The sequence below is a fragment of the Pseudophryne corroboree genome, chromosome 8 (genome assembly GCF_028390025.1).
Source record: "Pseudophryne corroboree isolate aPseCor3 chromosome 8, aPseCor3.hap2, whole genome shotgun sequence".
In the NCBI taxonomy this organism is placed as follows: Eukaryota; Metazoa; Chordata; class Amphibia; order Anura; family Myobatrachidae; genus Pseudophryne; species Pseudophryne corroboree.
In genome coordinates this window covers 437,831,526-437,852,316 of record NC_086451.1, presented here as the reverse complement: position 1 = coordinate 437,852,316, position 20,791 = coordinate 437,831,526, and positions in this window count along the sequence as shown.

Genomic DNA, 20,791 nt, shown 5'->3' with positions numbered 1-20,791 from the left:
CTTATACCTGTGCGACTCTAATATCTTATACCTGTGTGACTCTAATATCTTATACCTGTGTGACTCCAATATCTTATACCTGTGCGACTCTAATATCTTATACCTGTGCGACTCTAATATCTTATACCTGTGCGACTCTAATATCTTATACCTGTGCGACTCTAATATCTTATACCTGTGCGACTCTAATATCTTATACCTGTGCGACTCTAATATCTTATACCTGTGTGACTCTAATATCTTATACCTGTGCGACTCTAATATCTTATACCTGTGTGACTCTAATATCTTATACCTGTGTGACTCTAATATCTTATACCTGTGTGACTCTAATATCTTATACCTGTGTGACTCTAATATCTTATACCTGTGTGACTCTAATATCTTATACCTGTGCGACTCTAATATCTTATACCTGTGCGACTCCAATATCTTATACCTGTGCGACTCCAATATCTTATACCTGTGCGACTCCAATATCTTATACCTGTGCGACTCTAATATCTTAGACCTGTGCGACTCTAATATCTTAGACCTGTGCGACTCTAATATCTTAGACCTGTGCGACTCTAATATCTTAGACCTGTGCGACTCTAATATCTTAGACCTGTGCGACTCTAATATCTTAGACCTGTGCGACTCTAATATCTTAGACCTGTGCGACTCTAATATCTTATACCTGTGCGACTCTAATATCTTATACCTGTGCGACTCCAATATCTTATACCTGTGCGACTCCAATATCTTATACATGTGCGACTCTAATATCTTAGACCTGTGCGACTCTAATATCTTAGACCTGTGTGACTCTAATATCTTAGACCTGTGTGACTCTAATATCTTAGACCTGTGTGACTCTAATATCTTAGACCTGTGTGACTCTAATATCTTAGACCTGTGTGACTCTAATATCTTAGACCTGTGTGACTCTAATATCTTAGACCTGTGTGACTCTAATATCTTAGACCTGTGTGACTCTAATATCTTAGACCTGTGTGACTCTAATATCTTAGACCTGTGTGACTCCAATATCTTAGACCTGTGTGACTCCAATATCTTAGACCTGTGTGACTCCAATATCTTAGACCTGTGTGACTCCAATATCTTAGACCTGTGTGACTCCAATATCTTAGACCTGTGTGACTCCAATATCTTAGACCTGTGTGACTCTAATATCTTAGACCTGTGTGACTCTAATATCTTAGACCTGTGTGACTCTAATATCTTAGACCTGTGCGACTCTAATATCTTAGACCTGTGCGACTCTAATATCTTAGACCTGTGCGACTCTAATATCTTAGACCTGTGCGACTCTAATATCTTAGACCTGTGCGACTCTAATATCTTAGACCTGTGCGACTCTAATATCTTAGACCTGTGCGACTCTAATATCTTAGACCTGTGCGACTCTAATATCTTAGACCTGTGCGACTCTAATATCTTAGACCTGTGCGACTCTAATATCTTAGACCTGTGCGACTCTAATATCTTAGACCTGTGCGACTCTAATATCTTAGACCTGTGCGACTCTAATATCTTAGACCTGTGCGACTCTAATATCTTAGACCTGTGCGACTCTAATATCTTAGACCTGTGCGACTCTAATATCTTAGACCTGTGCGACTCTAATATCTTAGACCTGTGCGACTCTAATATCTTAGACCTGTGCGACTCTAATATCTTAGACCTGTGCGACTCTAATATCTTAGACCTGTGCGACTCTAATATCTTAGACCTGTGCGACTCTAATATCTTAGACCTGTGCGACTCTAATATCTTAGACCTGTGCGACTCTAATATCTTAGACCTGTGCGACTCTAATATCTTAGACCTGTGCGACTCTAATATCTTATACCTGTGCGACTCCAATATCTTAGACCTGTGCGACTCTAATATCTTAGACCTGTGCGACTCTAATATCTTAGACCTGTGCGACTCTAATATCTTAGACCTGTGCGACTCTAATATCTTAGACCTGTGCGACTCTAATATCTTAGACCTGTGCGACTCTAATATCTTAGACCTGTGCGACTCTAATATCTTAGACCTGTGCGACTCTAATATCTTAGACCTGTGCGACTCTAATATCTTAGACCTGTGCGACTCTAATATCTTAGACCTGTGCGACTCTAATATCTTAGACCTGTGCGACTCTAATATCTTAGACCTGTGTGACTCTAATATCTTATACCTGTGTGACTCTAATATCTTAGACCTGTGTGACTCTAATATCTTAGACCTGTGTGACTCTAATATCTTAGACCTGTGTGACTCTAATATCTTAGACCTGTGTGACTCTAATATCTTATACCTGTGTGACTCTAATATCTTATACCTGTGTGACTCTAATATCTTATACCTATGTGACTCTAATATCTTATACCTGTGTGACTCTAATATCTTATACCTGTGTGACTCTAATATCTTATACCTGTGTGTAAAGGTGTGACTTGACTCTCAACCCTTTTTGTTCAGTTAATCCTCCACATGTATGAGTCTAAATATGGCTCTTTGGAATCCCAAAATCTCGCACAATGGGGGTAATTCAGATGTGGTTGGAGTTGCTTTGTGTGCCGCAAAGTACCGATTATGCATGTGTGCAACATCGGTAGCATTTCGGCATCATACAGTCAGTGATTGACAGTCTGATGCCGTGTGGGGTCAGGGAGGGGGCAGCGATGGCCTCTTTTTCTCCAAACAGAGGCATGCCACCGCCGTTTAGTGGGAGGGAAGAGGCCAGGATCTCTGAGGACGGAGAAATCTTGGCCTCTGGGTAGCAGCTGCGGAGGCCGGCTTGCACTACCTCAGTGGCCGATGGTGTCGGGGAAGATCCGATACTGGGTCCTAGGATGTAGTTAGGATCAATAATGCAGCAGGAGGAGTGACGCCCCCTGCTGCATTACCATATTCGTGCTATCACTGCTGCTTCTATATAAGCAGCAGCAAGAGGAACTCCTCCCACATCTGAATTAGCCCCAATGCCATACAATGTCTAAATATTCAAAACAATGAAACACAATTTACTTGACAAAGTCTATCTACCCCCAAAAATTTCAATCGAATGTTTCAACTTATAGCCAAAGAGATTCAAATCACAGTCCACTAATTACTTCATAGAAGAGTATCTCAGTGTGTCCAATTTGGATGCCTCACCCTCAGTGGGGCTGAGAGGGGGGTTTAAAGCACCTGCACATAAAGTTATCCCAAGAAGATTTGGCAAGAAGAACGTTGGTGCACATAAATGCAGGTATCACTAATATACAGTATATAATCATTTTTTTTCTAACTCTTACAAACAAATACCCCCCTCCCCCCCAAAAAATATACAGAACTTACATGAACAATAATTACACAAAATAACCAATATCATACAACCAACGATTCTACTCAATACTGATGGATCAAACATACTTTAACAAATTCCCTCGTCCCCCAGCTGACATTTACTTTACTTGTAATACATTCCACAAATGACCTCCAAAATTAGTATTGGCTTAATAAATCCATTTGGAGACGGTTGTTTAGGTATCTTGTAGAGTAGCTACTGCAGTCAACATAACAGTTCCAGTCCGGATCAGTCATCTAGTTCCAGTCCGGGTCAGCATTCAGGTTCCAGTCCAGTTCAGTCATCCAGTTCCAGTCTCATACAGCATTCTGGTTTCAGTTCTGTCCAGTATTCCAGTTCTGTTCCAGACAAGCATTCAGCATATCCAGTCCCAGCCCGAAATCCAGCATGGATTCAGTATGATATCCCAGCAATCAGGAGACCGACGCTTGGGATCCCAGCAGCTAGAATACCGGCGGCGAGCGCAGCGTGTACGCTCACCACGCTTTGGGCCCGGTGGCAACCTTAGGTCACAACTGGGTTATATTCCCCCTTGGGTAGTGGCATAGACCACCTTAGTGGGGATTCTGGGCGGCGGTCAGCAATCTGACCGACGGTATTTCACCTGGTGTCGGGATTCTGGTGTCGGTATCCTGACCACTGGGATCTCGGCAGCCGGCAACATGAATGCCTCCCCCCAGCATAGCTAGTTCCCAGCCTGGCATCTAGCATAGCTGGTCCCAGTCTGGCAACCAGCAGTTGGTAAAGTTGATAAAAGTTGATAAAAAGTGATAGTGGAAAGTGGAGACGGATTATGAACTAGATGCATCATCACTTGGAGAGTGAGTAGAGATGGACTGAGGGCTAGATGCATCATCGCTTGGAGAGTGAGTAGAGATGGACTGAGGGCTAGATGCATCATCGCTTGGAGAGTGAGTAGAGATGGACTGAGGGCTAGATGCATCATCACTTGGAGAGTGAGTAGAGATGGACTCAGAGCTAGATGCATCATCGCTTGGAGAGTGAGTAGAGATGGACTGAGGGCTAGATGCATCATCACTTGGAGAGTGAGTAGAGATGGACTGAGGGCTAGATGCATCATCACTTGGAGAGTGAGTAGAGATGGACTGAGCGCTAGATGCATCATCACTTGGAGAGTGAGTAGAGATGGACTGAGCGCTAGATGCATCATCACTTGGAGAGTGAGTAGAGATGGACTGAGGGTTAGATGCATCATCACTTGGAGAGTGATCAAATGGAAAGTGATAAACTATCAGCCAAACAGCTCATAACTGTAATTTTTCAAACAAGGCCTGTGACATGACAGTTAGGTGCTGATTGACTGGCACTTTTTCTCTCCCCATTTTATCACTCCCCAAGCAATCTAGCCCTTTAGAGTGATAAATGACCAGCGAATCAGCTTCCAGTAATTTTTCAAAGAAAACCTGTTACATGGCAGTTAGGAAGCTGATTGGCTGGTCATGTCGCTTTATCCATCTCCATTCTCTCTTTTTAAGACTTAATACATTTGAGCCATAGTCGGTACCAGCCCGACACACAGCACAGTGGCCTCTGACCACATTATCAGTCCTAGACCGGACCAGATTACTAGTACCAGTCCGGTATCAGACTTCACTCTAGTTCTCCCAGATCTTTCTATCTCCAGTGCCATCCACATATAATTGTTGTGCTGTGCCTCCAGCTACCTCACTCCAGCTCCTACACTCCATGCGTAGGAATCTGACCACACCACCTAGTCTCCTGTATGTCGCCCACGTACAAATAATTCCTCAGGAGTCACATCCCGGAAACTACAAGATGGTAGGAAATTATTAGATCACCTAAGACGGGGAAACTGACAGAATAACAGGTGTAAAATTGCGCAAGAAAACTGGTATAAAGTCTGGTTAAGACGGAGGAGGGAAAGAAACACAATCATACAGAGCAGCATCATAACCCACAGAGTGCCATGAAGCTTAAATACCTAATATCAGCTGCCATTTTCTTTCTACTCAACTGTAAAATAGGTAAGTAGCTGGTACTGCACCAGATATGAGTAAATATGTCATTGTGTAGTAGTGTGTGAGGGGAGACTGGCACTGCTGCTGTCTGTACTGTACCTGTGCTGTGTATACATGTCATGGTGTAGTAGTGTGTGAGAGGAGACTGGCACTGCTGCTGTCTGTACTGTACCTGTGCTGTGTATACATGTCATGGTGTAGTAGTGTGTGAGGAGGAGACTGGTACTGCTGCTGTCTGTACTGTACCTGTGCTGTGTATACATGTCATGGTGTAGTAGTGTGTGAGGAGGAGACTGGCGCTGCTGCTGTCTGTACTGTACCTGTGCTGTGTGTACATGTCATGGTGTAGTAGTGTGTGAGAGGAGACTGGTGCTGCTGCTGTCTGTACTGTACCTGTGCTGTGTGTACATGTCATGGTGTAGTAGTGTGTGAGGAGGAGACTGGCACTGCTGCTGTCTGTACTGTACCTGTGCTGTGTGTACATGTCATGGTGTAGTAGTGTGTGAGGGGAGACTGGCACTGCTGCTCTCTGTACTGTACCTGTGCTGTGTATACATGTCATGGTGTAGTAGTGTGTGAGGGGAGACTGGCACTGCTGCTGTCTGTACTGTACCTGTGCTGTGTATACATGTCATGGTGTAGTAGTGTGTGAGAGGAGACTGGCACTGCTGCTCTCTGTACTGTACCTGTGCTGTGTATACATGTCATGGTGTAGTAGTGTGTGAGGGGAGACTGGCACTGCTGCTGCTGTGTTTACTGTACCTGTGCGGTGTATACATGTCATGGTGTAGTAGTGTGTGAGGGGAGAGTGGCACTGCTGCTGTGTGTACTGTACCTGTGCTGTGTATACATGTCATGGTGTAGTAGTGTGTGAGGTGAGACTGGCACTGCTGCTGCTGCTGTCTGTACTGTACCTGTGCTGTGTATACATGTCATGGTGTAGTAGTGTGTGAGGGGAGACTGGCACTGCTGCTGTCTGTACTGTACCTGTGCTGTGTATACATGTCATGGTGTAGTAGTGTGTGAGGAGGAGACTGGCACTGCTGCTGTCTGTACTGTACCTGTGCTGTGTATACATGTCATGGTGTAGTAGTGTGTGAGGGGAGACTGGCACTGCTGCTGTCTGTACTGTACCTGTGCTGTGTGTACATAACATGGTGTAGTAGTGTGTGAGAGGAGACTGGCACTGCTGCTTTGTGTACTTACTGTACCTGTGCTGTGTATACATGTCATGGTGTAGTAGTGTGTGAGGGGAGACTGACACTGCTGCTGTCTGTACTGCACCTGTGCTGTGTATACATGTCATCGTTTAGTAGTGTGTGAGGGGAGAGTGGCACTGCTGCTCTGTGTACTGTACCTGTGCTGTGTGTACATGTCATGGTGTAGTAGTGTGTGAGGGGAGAGTGGCATTACTGCTGTGTGTACTGTACCTGTTCTGTGTATACATGTCATGGTGTAGTAGTATGTGAGAGGAGACTGGTACTGCTGCTGTCTGTACTGTACCTGTGCTGTGTATACATGTCATGGTGTAGTAGTGTGCGAGGGGAGAGTGGCACTGCTCCTGTCTGTACTGTACCTGTGCTGTGTATACATGTCATGGTGTAGTAGTGTGTGAGGGGAGACTGGCACTGTTGCGGTCTGTACTGTACCTGTGCTGTGTATACATGTCATGGTGTAGTAGTGTGTGAGGGGAGATTGGCAGTGCTGCCGTCTGTACTGTACCTGTGCTGTGTATACATGTCATGGTGTAGTAGTGTGAGGGGAGACTGGCACTGCTGCTGACTGTACTGTACCTGTGCTGTGTATACATGTCATGGTGTAGTAGTGTGTGAGGGGAGACTGGCACTGCTGCTGTGTGTACTGTACCTGTGCTGTGTATACATGTCATGGTGTAGTAGTGTGTGAGAGGAGACTGTCACTGCTGCTGTCTGTACTGTATCTGTGCTGTGTATACATGTCATGGTGTAGTAGTGTGTGAGGAGGAGACTGGCACTGCTGCTGTCTGTACTGTACCTGTGCTGTGTATACATGTCATGGTGTAGTAGTGTGTGAGAGGAGACTGGCACTGCTGCTGTCTATACTGTACCTGTGCTGTGTATACATGTCATGATGTAGTAGTGTGTGAGGAGGGGAGACTGGCACTGCTGCTGTGTGTACTGTACCGGTGCTGTGTGTACATGTCATGGTGTAGTAGTGTGTGAGGAGGAGACTGGCACTGCTGCTGTGTGTCCTGTACCTGTGCTGTGTATACATGTCATGGTGTAGTAGTGTGTGAGGGGAGACTGGCATTGCTGCTGTCTGTACTGTACCTGTGCTGTGTACACATGTCATGGTGTAGTAGTGTGTGAGAGGAGACTGGCACTGCTGCTGTCTGTACTGTAACTGTGCTGTGTATACATGTCATAGTGTAGTAGTGTGTGAGGGGAGACTGGCACTGCTGCTGTCTGTACTGTACCTGTGCTGTGTATACATGTCATAGTGTAGTAGTGTGTGAGGGGAGACTGGCACTGCTGCTGTCTGTACTGTACCTGTGCTGTGTATACATGTCATGGTGTAGTAGTGTGTGAGAGGAGACTGGCACTGCTGCTGTCTGTACTGTACCTGTGCTGTGTATACATGTCATAGTGTAGTAGTGTGTGAGGGGAGACTGGCACTACTGCTGTCTGTACTGTACCTGTGCTGTGTATACATGTCATGGTGTAGTAGTGTGTGATGAGGAGACTGGCACTGCTGCTGTCTGTACTGTAACTGTGCTGTGTATACATGTCATAGTGTAGTAGTGTGTGAGGGGAGACTGGCACTGCTGCTGTCTGTACTGTACCTGTGCTGTGTATACATGTCATGGTGTAGTAGTGTGTGAGAGGAGACTGGCACTGCTGCTGTCTGTACTGTACCTGTGCTGTGTATACATGTCATAGTGTAGTAGTGTGTGAGGGGAGACTGGCACTGCTGCTGTCTGTACTGTACCTGTGCTGTGTATACATGTCATGGTGTAGTAGTGTGTGAGGAGGAGACTGGCACTGCTGCTGTCTGTACTGTACCTGTGCTGTGTATACATGTTATGTAGTAGTGTGTGAGGGGAGACTGGCACTGCTGCTGTCTGTACTGTACCTGTGCTGTGTATACATGTCATAGTGTAGTAGTGTGTGAGGGGAGACTGGCACTGCTGCTGTCTGTACTGTACCTGTGCTGTGTATACATGTCATGGTGTAGTAGTGTGTGAGAGGAGACTGGCACTGCTGCTGTGTGTACTGTACCTGTGCTGTGTATACATGTCATGGTGTAGTAGTGTGTGAGGAGGAGACTGGCACTGCTGCTGTCTGTACTGTACCTGTGCTGTGTATACATGTTATGGTGTAGTAGTGTGTGAGGGGAGACTGGCACTGCTGCTGTCTGTACTGTAACTGTGCTGTGTATACATGTCATGGTGTAGTAGTGTGTGAGGGGAGACTGGCACTGCTGCTGTCTGTACTGTACCTGTGCTGTGTATACATGTCATGGTGTAGTAGTGTGTGAGGGGAGACTGGCACTGCTGCTGTCTGTACTGTACCTGTGCTGTGTATACATGTCATGGTGTAGTAGTGTGTGAGAGGAGACAGGCACTGCTGCTGTCTGTACTGTACCTGTGCTGTGTATACATGTCATGGTGTAGTAGTGTGTGAGGGGAGACTGGCACTGCTGCTGTCTGTACTGTACCTGTGCTGTGTATACATGTCATGGTGTAGTAGTGTGTGAGAGGAGACTGGCACTGCTGCTGTCTGTACTGTACCTGTGCTGTGTATACATGTCATAGTGTAGTAGTGTGTGAGGGGAGACTGGCACTGCTGCTGTCTGTACTGTACCTGTGCTGTGTATACATGTCATGGTGTAGTAGTGTGTGAGGGGAGACTGGCACTGCTGCTGTCTGTACTGTACCTGTGCTGTGTATACATGTCATAGTGTTGTAGTGTGTGAGGGGAGACTGGCACTGCTGCTGTCTGTACTGTACCTGTGCTGTGTATACATGTCATGGTGTAGTAGTGTGTGAGGGGAGACTGGCACTGCTGCTGTCTGTACTGTACCTGTGCTGTGTATACATGTCATGGTGTAGTAGTGTGTGAGAGGAGACTGGCACTGCTGCTGTCTGTACTGTACCTGTGCTGTGTATACATGTCATAGTGTAGTAGTGTGTGAGGGGAGACTGGCACTGCTGCTGTCTGTACTGTACCTGTGCTGTGTATACATGTCATGGTGTAGTAGTGTGTGAGGGGAGACTGGCACTGCTGCTGTCTGTACTGTACCTGTGCTGTGTATACATGTCATAGTGTTGTAGTGTGTGAGGGGAGACTGGCACTGCTGCTGTCTGTACTGTACCTGTGCTGTGTATACATGTCATGGTGTAGTAGTGTGTGAGGGGAGACTGGCACTACTGCTGCTGTCTGTACTGTACCTATAAACTTCACACGTCAGATGCATCCACGCGCCACTCAAGCACACTTATCTTATAAAATAAAGACACAACAACTGTAATTGGCGTGAAAGGGGTCAGCTTTTATTTTCTGACTGAGATTAAGGCCTATTAAATACTAAAACTAAAATGCATACTTCCCTCTCTAACTAAGGTGGCGGGGAGAAGAACGGTTAAGCATGATAAACGTAACATGGGTGATCAATGTTATAATACAGAAAAACAAGCAATAAAAACATGTGTGTGAGGGAGCCTTCTGTTCCGGGATCGGCCTCCTGCCTCCATCCCAGACATCGAAAATCAAAAATCCAAGGACAGGGGTCGACCTTCTGCCACTACCCCTGCCCACCAACAGTTGCAGGGACGGAGGTACGCTCCGCCCCTACATGGTAAAAATTGGGCCACCAGCCCCACCATCCACATATGTTAATACCAGAAATATGGACCCACTTGGTAAAGCAATGCCCGTAAACGAATTATGAAACTATAAAATTTACCTAAAAGTACACCCAAACTTACTAACCTTGAACTCATAATTAAAATTAAGTAACCGTTCAGAAACCGGCCAACTGCCAGGTTACCAACCTGCCACCGCCACCTACTTCCGAAAAGACTAACTAAAGGGATCTAAAAAGCAGAACAAAACTAACTAAAGAGACCTAAAAGTAGAACACGGACTAACGCAACGGAACCCAAGAAAAACTACCTAAAGGGGCCTAAGAATGTGAATAATGACCTCCAGGAAGATCAGCATACCAGCCGACGACAAGATGCACCCTGTCATACCAGTACTGTGATGGATCATGGAAGGAGATACCACCGAGCGGCACGACCAGGCCGCCATGCTGGAGGACAGCACGACCGACAACCGCATTGATCCACCTCCGAACTAGGTCAATCGCCTCGGGGTTAAAGGCTCCACGCCAAGACCGCCGAGGGACGATGTCTGACCAGAGGATCAGGCAAAACGGCCAGTCAGCCATAAGTTTCAACAGCTGACGTCTGATCTCAAGGCGAAGGTCGAGCCCAGTGCGGCGCACCAGATCATTGCCGCGCAGATGCAAGACCAGAAACGGTACCCAAATCGGCCAACTGCCGCCCGAAGCCAGTCCCGCAGGCCGTCCCCAGCGGAGGCCTCTACGCCCCCACCAGCGCACAGCCCGCAGCTCCGGCCGGGTTGTGTCGCAGGCCAGAGAAGACACGAACAGCCAGTAGATGTATGAATGGCCGTCAAATCATATAAAGTGCGGATCTAACCGCCGTACTGCAAAAAAAGGGTGTGACGCAGGTTAATAAAAAATAAAGATAGTATGAGTAGTAGATGGGCAACCTAACTGCGTCCCTAACGGGGAGGGGTTTTTGGGGGAAAGGGTCGCCCAATTTGACTTGAGGCAAAAACACAAAACTTCGTTAGCCGGCAAAAGCCGTAATTAAAACCAATGATAAAACAAAAATTTCTCAAGGCCCCCGCAATCGTAAAGTGCAACTGCGACGAGCGGCTAGTCCTCAAAGGGGCGCACTGGGAGGAAAAAGCCTGATATAGCGTATGACTGCATGAGACCTCCACCTACCCAGTGCCCGGACTTCGACTTCGGACCAACCCGCCGCAGCGGCTGCTGACTCAGCGCCGATGCGGAAAGAGTGAGTCCCAGTGTCGGCGATAGACCCAGGTACAAAAGACAACGTTCAAAAACCGACCGGGAGTGATAACTGGACAACGGGAACCATCACGATGGACGAGCCACCCGGTGGGCGTTGGAGGCCGAAGGGACGAATAAGCCCGGGCCGCGGACACTGGACAAATGCCCCGCGCACGAGCCTGACCCATTCGAACCCACTGCCCCCTGCCGACTACGTCCATCTTGGAGCGCTGAATCCGACACCACAAACCGCCGGGGCATACGACGACGTGGGCTGCCAGCATGGGCGAGGCTGAAATCCGAGAGACAGACCCCATCTCACCCACCCTGAGCGCACCGTGGAAGGCCATCGTAAAGGCCGCCATGAAGAGGCGAAACTCGTATCCCCATATCGTACCCCCGTATCCTCGTATTGTGAGCGCTGAATCCTACACCCCAAACCTTCGGGGCGTACGTCGACGGCCTTTATTGACTGAAAGGAAGGCCTATTAAATCTAAACTTGGATGAAAAAACTCGCTGTCTAACTAAGGGACGGTTGAAAATATTTATCACACAGCAGAAAGCAGACAGCTCAGGAAAATAAAATATCTCAAAATCATAATTGAAATAATAACTTAAATGTTGGAGGGCCATCTGCCCTGATGTTATGGGATCGGCCTTCTGCCACCATCCCTGAGGGCCTGCTACCCAGATGTTATGGGATCGGCCTTCTGCCACCATCCCTGAGGGCCTGCTACCCAGATGTTATGGGATCGGCCTTCTGCCACCATCCCAGACATCCCGAATCCAATGCAACTATGGGCCATCTGCCTTGTGAGGGGTCTTACCCACTATGGCCCCTCTCCAGAAGGTAGCGATTCGGCCAGATAAGCCGTAAAAGTTCCAGGAACCAAAGACCTGTGGGCTAAATCTTCCAATCCGCACACAGAAGCAGGACAGAAGTCCCCGTGGATTAGAGCTGCAGGAGCTAACTGCCAAAACCACTGCCAGTCGCCGCGAGAAAGGGTATCATCAATTTCGTTGCACTCGGCCCGGACATGCTTGTCTCGCAACGTAATGTAGGTCACCCAGCATAGCAAGACTATCTGCGCGAAGACCCGGAGTCCAGCAAGGCTGTGGACTCCTGCCTAATGATGGCAAAAACCACGCCCAAATTATCGCAGAAAGACCACCTGTTTGTTACGCAGGGCATAGCGCCAGAGCGCCACTGCGGCCAGTATGGGAAAAATATCCAGCAACAGCAAGAATCGCAAGCATCAGAGGCGTCCGTGAAAAGCTCCAGAGAGGAGGTGAAACGAACTAGAAATCCGTCCCAAATACGTAAATCCCTCAAGTGCTAAACTAAGAAAATTATGAGGGCGTCTAATCCCAACTGTCGCCAGTTCCAATTTCCCACAGAAAAACTCTACCTATGGGGATAACCTTCCAAACAAAAAGAAACAGGCCCAAGAAGGATTGAGCCTGTTGTAGAGTAAGCTTGTCCGCGGCGAGCTCATAGAGGATACCATCGGGAAGATGCAACACCTTGTCCCCAAGAAGCCTTCAGAGACCACCGACTGTATCCATCTGAATCCCGAGGTAAACAAGGAGGCGGAGGGACCCTGCCAATGGCCAACCACAGCAAGACGACGCAGCGAGCAGAGCCAGGTGGGCCGAGCAAAAGAAAATCATCCAGGTAGTGCGACATACCCCGCTCGCCCACCGCCTGCAGCAGACCCCAGCGGAGGAAAGAATTGCACCTTGCAAAGTCAGCGCACGAGAGATAAAAAACCCACAGGGAGGCAGCGATGGATGTATTAGCCATCATCCAGTTGAAAACCCATAAATCGAAAGGCGAAATGGTGCAGCGGGAGGGGCGATGTCCAATTCACACATCACCGCCCCCGGACCAAACGACCGAATGGCATCTATGGCCGAATCAAACTTACAGATAGGCAAATGACCCTACCTGATAATAGGGATATCCGCATTAACCGATGACCCGAGAGGACAGGAAAGATGGATGAGAGAGCCTATCATCCCGGCCAACGACAATGCAGCCGCAACCTTCTGCCGGAGCACGCCCGGAAACTCCCGAGCCGAATGCAAGTTCGTACTAGCCCCGGGATCCTCCAGTCCATGTATCGGCAAGAGGCAACAAGGTGCGAAAACCCGAGTGTAAGAATAGGGTGTCCACCGGCCGTGGGAACCGTCGCAGCCAGGGTATGAGCGCCCGAAGTCTAATTGGGGTGGGGGCTGTGGCCAGTGCTTGGGGCCGCGGGAGCGCAACTCTGCGGGCCGGAATTACCCCTGTGCCGTGTACTGGGGCAGTCCTTGATCCCGTGGCCTCCGCCACACCTGATGCAGGAGTGACGAATGCGACACCGCCGCCCCAAACCGCATTGGGCAGGATTGAAAGCGAAGAATTAATCATGCCCCCGCGCGCAATGAACCCCCTCAAAAGCTGGCAGAATGAGAGGCAGGTCGTGGATCCCGTCGTTCCTGCTGTACCGGCTGGACCCTGAGGCAGCTCCAAGCACAATACCACATCCTTTTTACAGAAGGTATAGATCTGCCGCCCATGCTGTTTGCGCCGTAAGTCCTAGTAGTAACGCCACCAAGTATGGTCAGCACGTGTATAAGGAATTGAAGGTGCACGATGTTCATGTGTTCGTCCGGGCGCGACTCTAAGTAATACGCCGCAAAGATCAACATGCAGCTAACTCAAGTCGGGTAGGAGCGCAAAGCGTCCTCGCTGTCCCGGCCCTTTTGCTTAGCCGAAAGCAAGGCTATACGAGCATCACTAGTAAGAGCAAAAAATATAGACAGATAGGCCCTTACGGATCCGGTCTCAGACCCGGGGCCAGAGACCACGGTGCACTGCCGTGTTGGCGCAGTGAAACGGTGTCCGACTCCCCCGACACTTGCGAGGTGGAAGAGGTTGAATGCCGTTGCTCGCGGCGTTTGCGATGCTTGACCCTGTGCAAACCGTCGCAGGAAGAGGACACACCCTCCGAGGACGTGGAGGCAAGGGAAGAGTCCGTGCCCCTGCGCCTATTGCGCTTGCCGGTAGCCCTACGCTGGAAGAGGAGCGGGACTGAGTACTAGATCCTACCCCCTACTACGGGGGTAACTGCGCTCCCCTTGGACCAGTCAGGGTCCGATGAAGACTCACCAGTGCGAGGGGGGACTCCGTTCATCCCTGCAGCCGCCATACGACTTGTAGATGCGCCGACTGGCTCCATTCCTGGCACAATGTCCGCGGCTGAGGAAACAAAAGCGACAATGTACCCCCAACGGACCCGCAGCCGCCGGGAGTGGGGCAGGCGGGGCGACCGTCACGCCAGAGGACAGAGATTGTGCATTGTTATCCGCCAAAAAAGCGGCGGCCCATCCCGGTCTCCCGGGTACGGAGGATAACAAGGGAGCCACCGTCGACACGACAGCAGCACAAATGGCGGACAAGATGGTGGCGTCCACCACGGGTGCAGCCGCCGTGACAGGGGCTCTAAGATCAGACCCGGCACGCAAGTCGCGCGCCCCATGGGAGGTACGATTCACACATCACCGCAAACCTCCCGTCGGGAGCAAGGCCCGAGGAGGAGAAGCCGGAGATTTGGGTGTTTTTAAAAAAACAACAACTCAAAAACAGTTTAAATCATAGAATTTGGGGGTAATTTTGATCCTATAGTATTATTAACCTCAATAACCATAATTTCCACTCATTTTCAGTCTATTCTGAACACCTCACACCTCACAATATTATTTTTATTCCTAAAATTTGCACCGAGGTCGCTGGATGACTAAGCTAAGCGACCCAAGTGGGCGGCACAAACACCTGGCCCATCTAGGAGTAGCACTGCAGTGGCAGACAGGATGGCACTTAAAAAAATTGGCCCCAAACATCACATGATGCAGAGATAAATACATAAATAAAAAGAGGTGCAAGATGGAATTGGCCTTGGGCCCTCCTACACACCCTTATGTTGTATAAACAGGACATGCACACTTTAACAAACCCATAATTTCAGCGACAGGGTCTGCCACACAACTGTGGCTGAAATGACTGGTTGGTTTGGGCCCCCACCAAAAAAAGAAGCAATCAATCTCTCCTTGCTCAAACTGGCTCTACAGAGGCAAGATGTCGACCTCATCATCATCCTCCGATTACTCACCCCTTTCAGTGTGTACATCCCCCTCTTCACAGAGTATTCATTCGTCCCCACTGGAATCCACCATCACAGGTCCCTGTGTACTTTCTGGAGGCAATTGCTGGTAAATGTCTCCATGGAGGAATTGATTATAATTCATTTTGATGAACATCATCTTCTCCACATTTTGTGGAAGTAACCTCGTACGCCGATCGCTGACAAGGTGACCGGCTGCACTAAACACTCTTTCGGAGTACACACTGGAGGGGGGGCAACTTAGGTAAAATAAAGCCAGTTTGTGCAAGGGCCTCCAAATTGCCTCTTTTTCCTGCCAGTATACGTACGGACTGTCTGACGTGCCTACAGTGATGCTGTCACTCATATAATCCTCCACCATTCTTTCAATGGTGACAGAATCATATGCAGTGACAGTAGACGACATGTCAGTAATCATTGGCAGGTCCTTCAGTCCGGACCAGATGTCAGTTTTCGCTCCTGACTGCACTGCATCACCGCCAGCGGGTGGTTTTGGAAATCTGATCCTTTTCCTGGCAGCTCCAGTGGTGGTAGAAAATGAAGGAGGAGCTGTTGACTGGTCACGTTCCGCTTGACTTGACAAGTGTCTCACCAGCAGGTCTTTGAACATGTGCAGACCTGTGTCTGCTGGAAAGAGAGATACAATGTAGGCTTTAAACCTAGGATCGAGCAGGGTGGCCAAAATGTAGGGCTCTGATTTAAACAGATTGACCACCCGTGAATCCTGGTTAAGCGAATGAAGGGCTCCATCCACAAGTCCCACATGCCTAGCGGAATCTCTCCATTTTAGCTCCTCCTTCAACCTCTCCAGCTGCTTCTGTAAAAGCCTGATGAGGGGAATGACCTGACTCAGGCTGGCAGTGTATGAACTGACTTCACGTGTGGCAAGTTCAAAGGGTTGCAGAACCTAGCACAACGTTGAAATCATTCTCTACTGTGCTTCAGTCAGGTGCATTCCCCCTCCTTTGCCTATATCGTAGGCAGATGTATAGGCTTGAATGGCCTTTTGCTGCTCCTCCATCCTCTGAAGCATATAGAGGGTTGAATTCCATCTCGTTACCACCTCTTCAGCTGATGGCGGGGCAGGTTCAGGAGTGTTTGCTGGTGCTCCAGTCTTCGGCACGCGGTGGCTGAATGCAGAAAGTGGCCCGCAATTCTTCGTGCCACCGACAGCATCTCTTGCACGCCCATGTGTTTTTTTTTTAAATTCGGCACCACCAAATTCATTGTATGTGCAAAACATGGGACGTGCTGGAATGTGCCCACATGTAATGCACGCACAATATTGGTGGCGTTGTCCAATGTCACAAATCCCCAGGAGAGTCCAATTGGGGTAAGCCAATCTGCGATGATGTTCCTCAGTTTCCGTAAGAGGTTGTCAGCTGTGTGCCTCTTATAGAAAGCGGTGATACAAAGCGTAGCCTGCCTAGGAACGAGTTGGCGTTTGCGAGATGCTGCTACTTGTGCCGCCGCTGCTGTTGTTGCTGCGGGAGGCAATACATCTACCCAGTGGGCTGTCACAGTCATATAGTCCTGAGTCTGCCCTGCTCCTCTTGTCAACATGTCCGTGGTTAAGTGGACATTGGGTACAACTGCATTTTTTAGGACACTGGTGACTCTTTCTGACGTCTGTGTACATTCTCGGTATAGCCTGCCTAGAGAAGTGGAACCTAGATGGTATTTGGTACCGGGGACACAATACCTCAAGAAATTCTCTAAGTCCCTGTGAACTAACACGGATACCGGATGCACGTCTAACACCAACACAACTGCAAAGGCCTGAGTTATCCGCTTTGCAACAGGATAACTGCTGTGATATTTCATCTTCCTCGCAAAGGACTGTTGGACAATCAATTGCTTACTGGAAGTAGTACAAGTGGTCTTCCGACTTCCCCTCTAGGATGAAGATCGACTCCCAGCAGCAACAACAGCAGCGCCAGCAGCAGTAGACGTTACACTCAAGGATCCATCGGAGGAATCCCAGGCAGGAGAGGACTCGTCAGACTTGCCAGTGACATGGCCTGCAGGACTATTGGCGGTCCTGTCTAAGGAGGAAATTGACACTGAGGGAGTTGGAGGTGTGGTTTGCACTGAGAGCTTGGGTACAAGAGGAAGAAGGGATTTAGTTGTCAGTGGACTGCTTCTGCTGTGACCCAAAGTTTTTGAACTTGTCAATGACTTCTGATGAATGCGCTCCAGGTGACGTATAAGGGAGGATGTTCCTAGGTGGTTAACGTCCTTACCCCTGCTTATTACAGCTTGACAAAGGGAACACACGGCTTGACACCAGTTGTCTGCATTTCTGTTGAAATAATTCCACACCGAAGAGGTGATTTTTTTTTAGTATTTTGACCAGGCATGTCTATGGCCATATTCATCCCACGGACACCAGGTGTCTCCCTGGGTGCCTCACTTAAATAAACCACCTCACCATCAGATTCCTCCATGTCCATCTCCTCCTCAGCGCCAGCAACACCCATATCCTCATCCTGGTGTACTTCAACAGTGACATCTTCAATTTGAATATCAGGAACTGGACTGTGGGTGCTCCTTCCAGCACTTGCAGGGGGCGTGCAAATGGTGGAAGGAGCCACCTCTTCCCATCCAGTGTTGGGAAGGTCAGGCATCGCAACCGACACAATTGGACTCTCCTTGGGGATTTCTGATTTAGAAGAACACACAGTTCTTTGCTGTGCTCTTGCCAGCTTAACTCTTCAGTTTTCTAGCGGGAGGATGAGTGCTTCCATCCTCTTGTGAAGCTGAACCACTAGCCATGAACATAGGCCAGGGCCTCAGCCGTTTCTTGCCACTCCGTGTCGTAAATGGCATATTGGCAAATTTACGCTTCTCCTCAGACAATTTTAATTTAGATTTTTGGGTCATCATTTTACTGAACTTTAGCTTTTTGGATTTTACATGCTCTCTACTATGACATTGGGCATCGGCCTTGGCAGACGATGTTGATGGCATTTCATCGTCTCTGCCATGACTAGTGGCAGCAGCTTCACCACTAGGTGGAAGTGGATCTTGATCTTTCCCTATTTTACCCTCCACATTTTTGTTCTCCATTTTTTAATGTGTGGAATTACATGCCAGTAATATTATTATATAAATAGCAATGGCCTACTGTACTACTGTACTACTATATACTGCTCATAACAATGCAGCACAGATATGGATACCTGAAATGACACGGAGCTTCAAGATACAGCAATGGCCTACTGTACTGTACTACTATATATACTGGTGGTCACCAAAATGCTGCACTGTACTACTATATACTGCTCACAACAATGCAGCACAGATATGGATACTTGAAGTGACACAGAGCTGCAACATACAGAAATGGCCTACTGTACTATGCTACTATATATACTGGTGGTCACCAAAATGCTGCACTGTACTACTATATACTGCTCACAACAATGCAGCACAGATATGGATACTTGAAGTGACATGGAGCTGCAAGATACAGCAATGGCCTACTGTACTGTACTACTATATATACTGGTGGTCACCATAATGCTGCACTGTACTGTACTACTATATACTGCTCACAACAATGCAGCACAGATATGGATACTTGAAGTGACACGGAGCTGCAAGATACAGCAATGGCCTACTGTACTGTACTACCATATACTGGTGGTCCCCAAAATGCTGCACTGTACTACTACTATATACTGCTCACAACAATGCAGCACAGATATGGATACTTGAAGTGACACGGAGCTGGATTCACAAGGGGAAGCTTCTATATGTGTGTGTATTGTATGTGTGTGTGTGTGTGTGTGTGTGTATATATATATATATATATATATATATGTTGTGCTCATAAGTTTACATACCCTAGCAGAAAGTTTACATACCCTGGAGATTTTGGCCTGATAACACGCACACAAGTTGACACAAACGGGTTTGAATGGCTACTAAAGGTAACCATCCTCACCTGTGATCTGTTTGCTTGTAATCAGTGTGTGTGTATAAAAGGTCAGTGAGTTTCTGGACTCCTGAAAGACCCTTGCATCTTTCATCCAGTGCTGCACTGACGTGTCTGGAGTCTGAGTCATGGGGAAAGCAAAAGAATTGTCAAAGGGTCTGCGGGAAAAGGTAATTGAGCTGTATAAAACAGGAAAGGGATATAAAAAGATATCCAAGTATTTGAGAATGCCAATCAGCAGTGTTCAAACTCTAAATAAGAAGTGGAAAAAGAGGGATTCTGTGGAAACCAAATCACGGTCAGGTAGACCAACATAAATTTCATCCACAACTGCCAGGAAAATTGTTCGGCATGCAAAGAAAAATCCACAAATAACTTCAGCTGAAATACAGGACTCTCTGAAAAAAAGTGGTGTGGTTGTTTCAAGAAGCACAATAAGGTGGCATTTGAAGAAAAATGGGCTGCATGGTCGAGTCGCCAGAAGAAAGCCATAACTACGCAAATGCCACAAAGCATCCCGCTTACAATACTCCAAACAGCACAGAGACAAGCCTCAAAACTTCTGGAACAAAGTCATTTGGAGTGATGAGACCAAAATGTAACTTTTTGGCCACAACCATAAACGTTACATTTGGAGAGGAGTCAACAAGGCCTATGATGAAAGGTACACCATTCCTACTGTGAAACACGGAGGTGGATCGCTGATGTTTTGGGGATGTGTGAGCTACAAAGGCACTGGAAACTTGGTCAAAATTGATGGCAAGATGAATGCAGCATGTTATCAGAAAATGCTGGAGGAAAATTTGCACTCATCAGCCCGGAAGCTGCGCATGGGACGTACTTGGACGTTCCAACATGACAATGATCCAAAACACAAGGCCAAGTCGACCTGTCATTGGCTACAGCAGAATAAAGTGAAGGTTCTGGAGTGGCCATCTCAGTCTCCTGACCTCAGTATCATTGAGCCACTCTGGGGAGATCTCAAACGTGCAGTTCATGCAAGACAGCCCAAGAATTTACAGCAACTGGAGGCTTTTTGCCAAGAAGAATGGGCAGCTTTACCATCTGAGAAAATAAAGAGCCTCATCCACAACTACCACAAAAGACTTCGAGCTGTCATTGATGTTAAAGGGGGCAATACACGGTATTAAGAACTGGGGTATGTAAACTTTTGATCAGGGTCATTTGGGTAGTTTCTGTTGTCATTATGATTTAAAAAGAGTAAACACCGTTGTTTGACAATAAATGGCT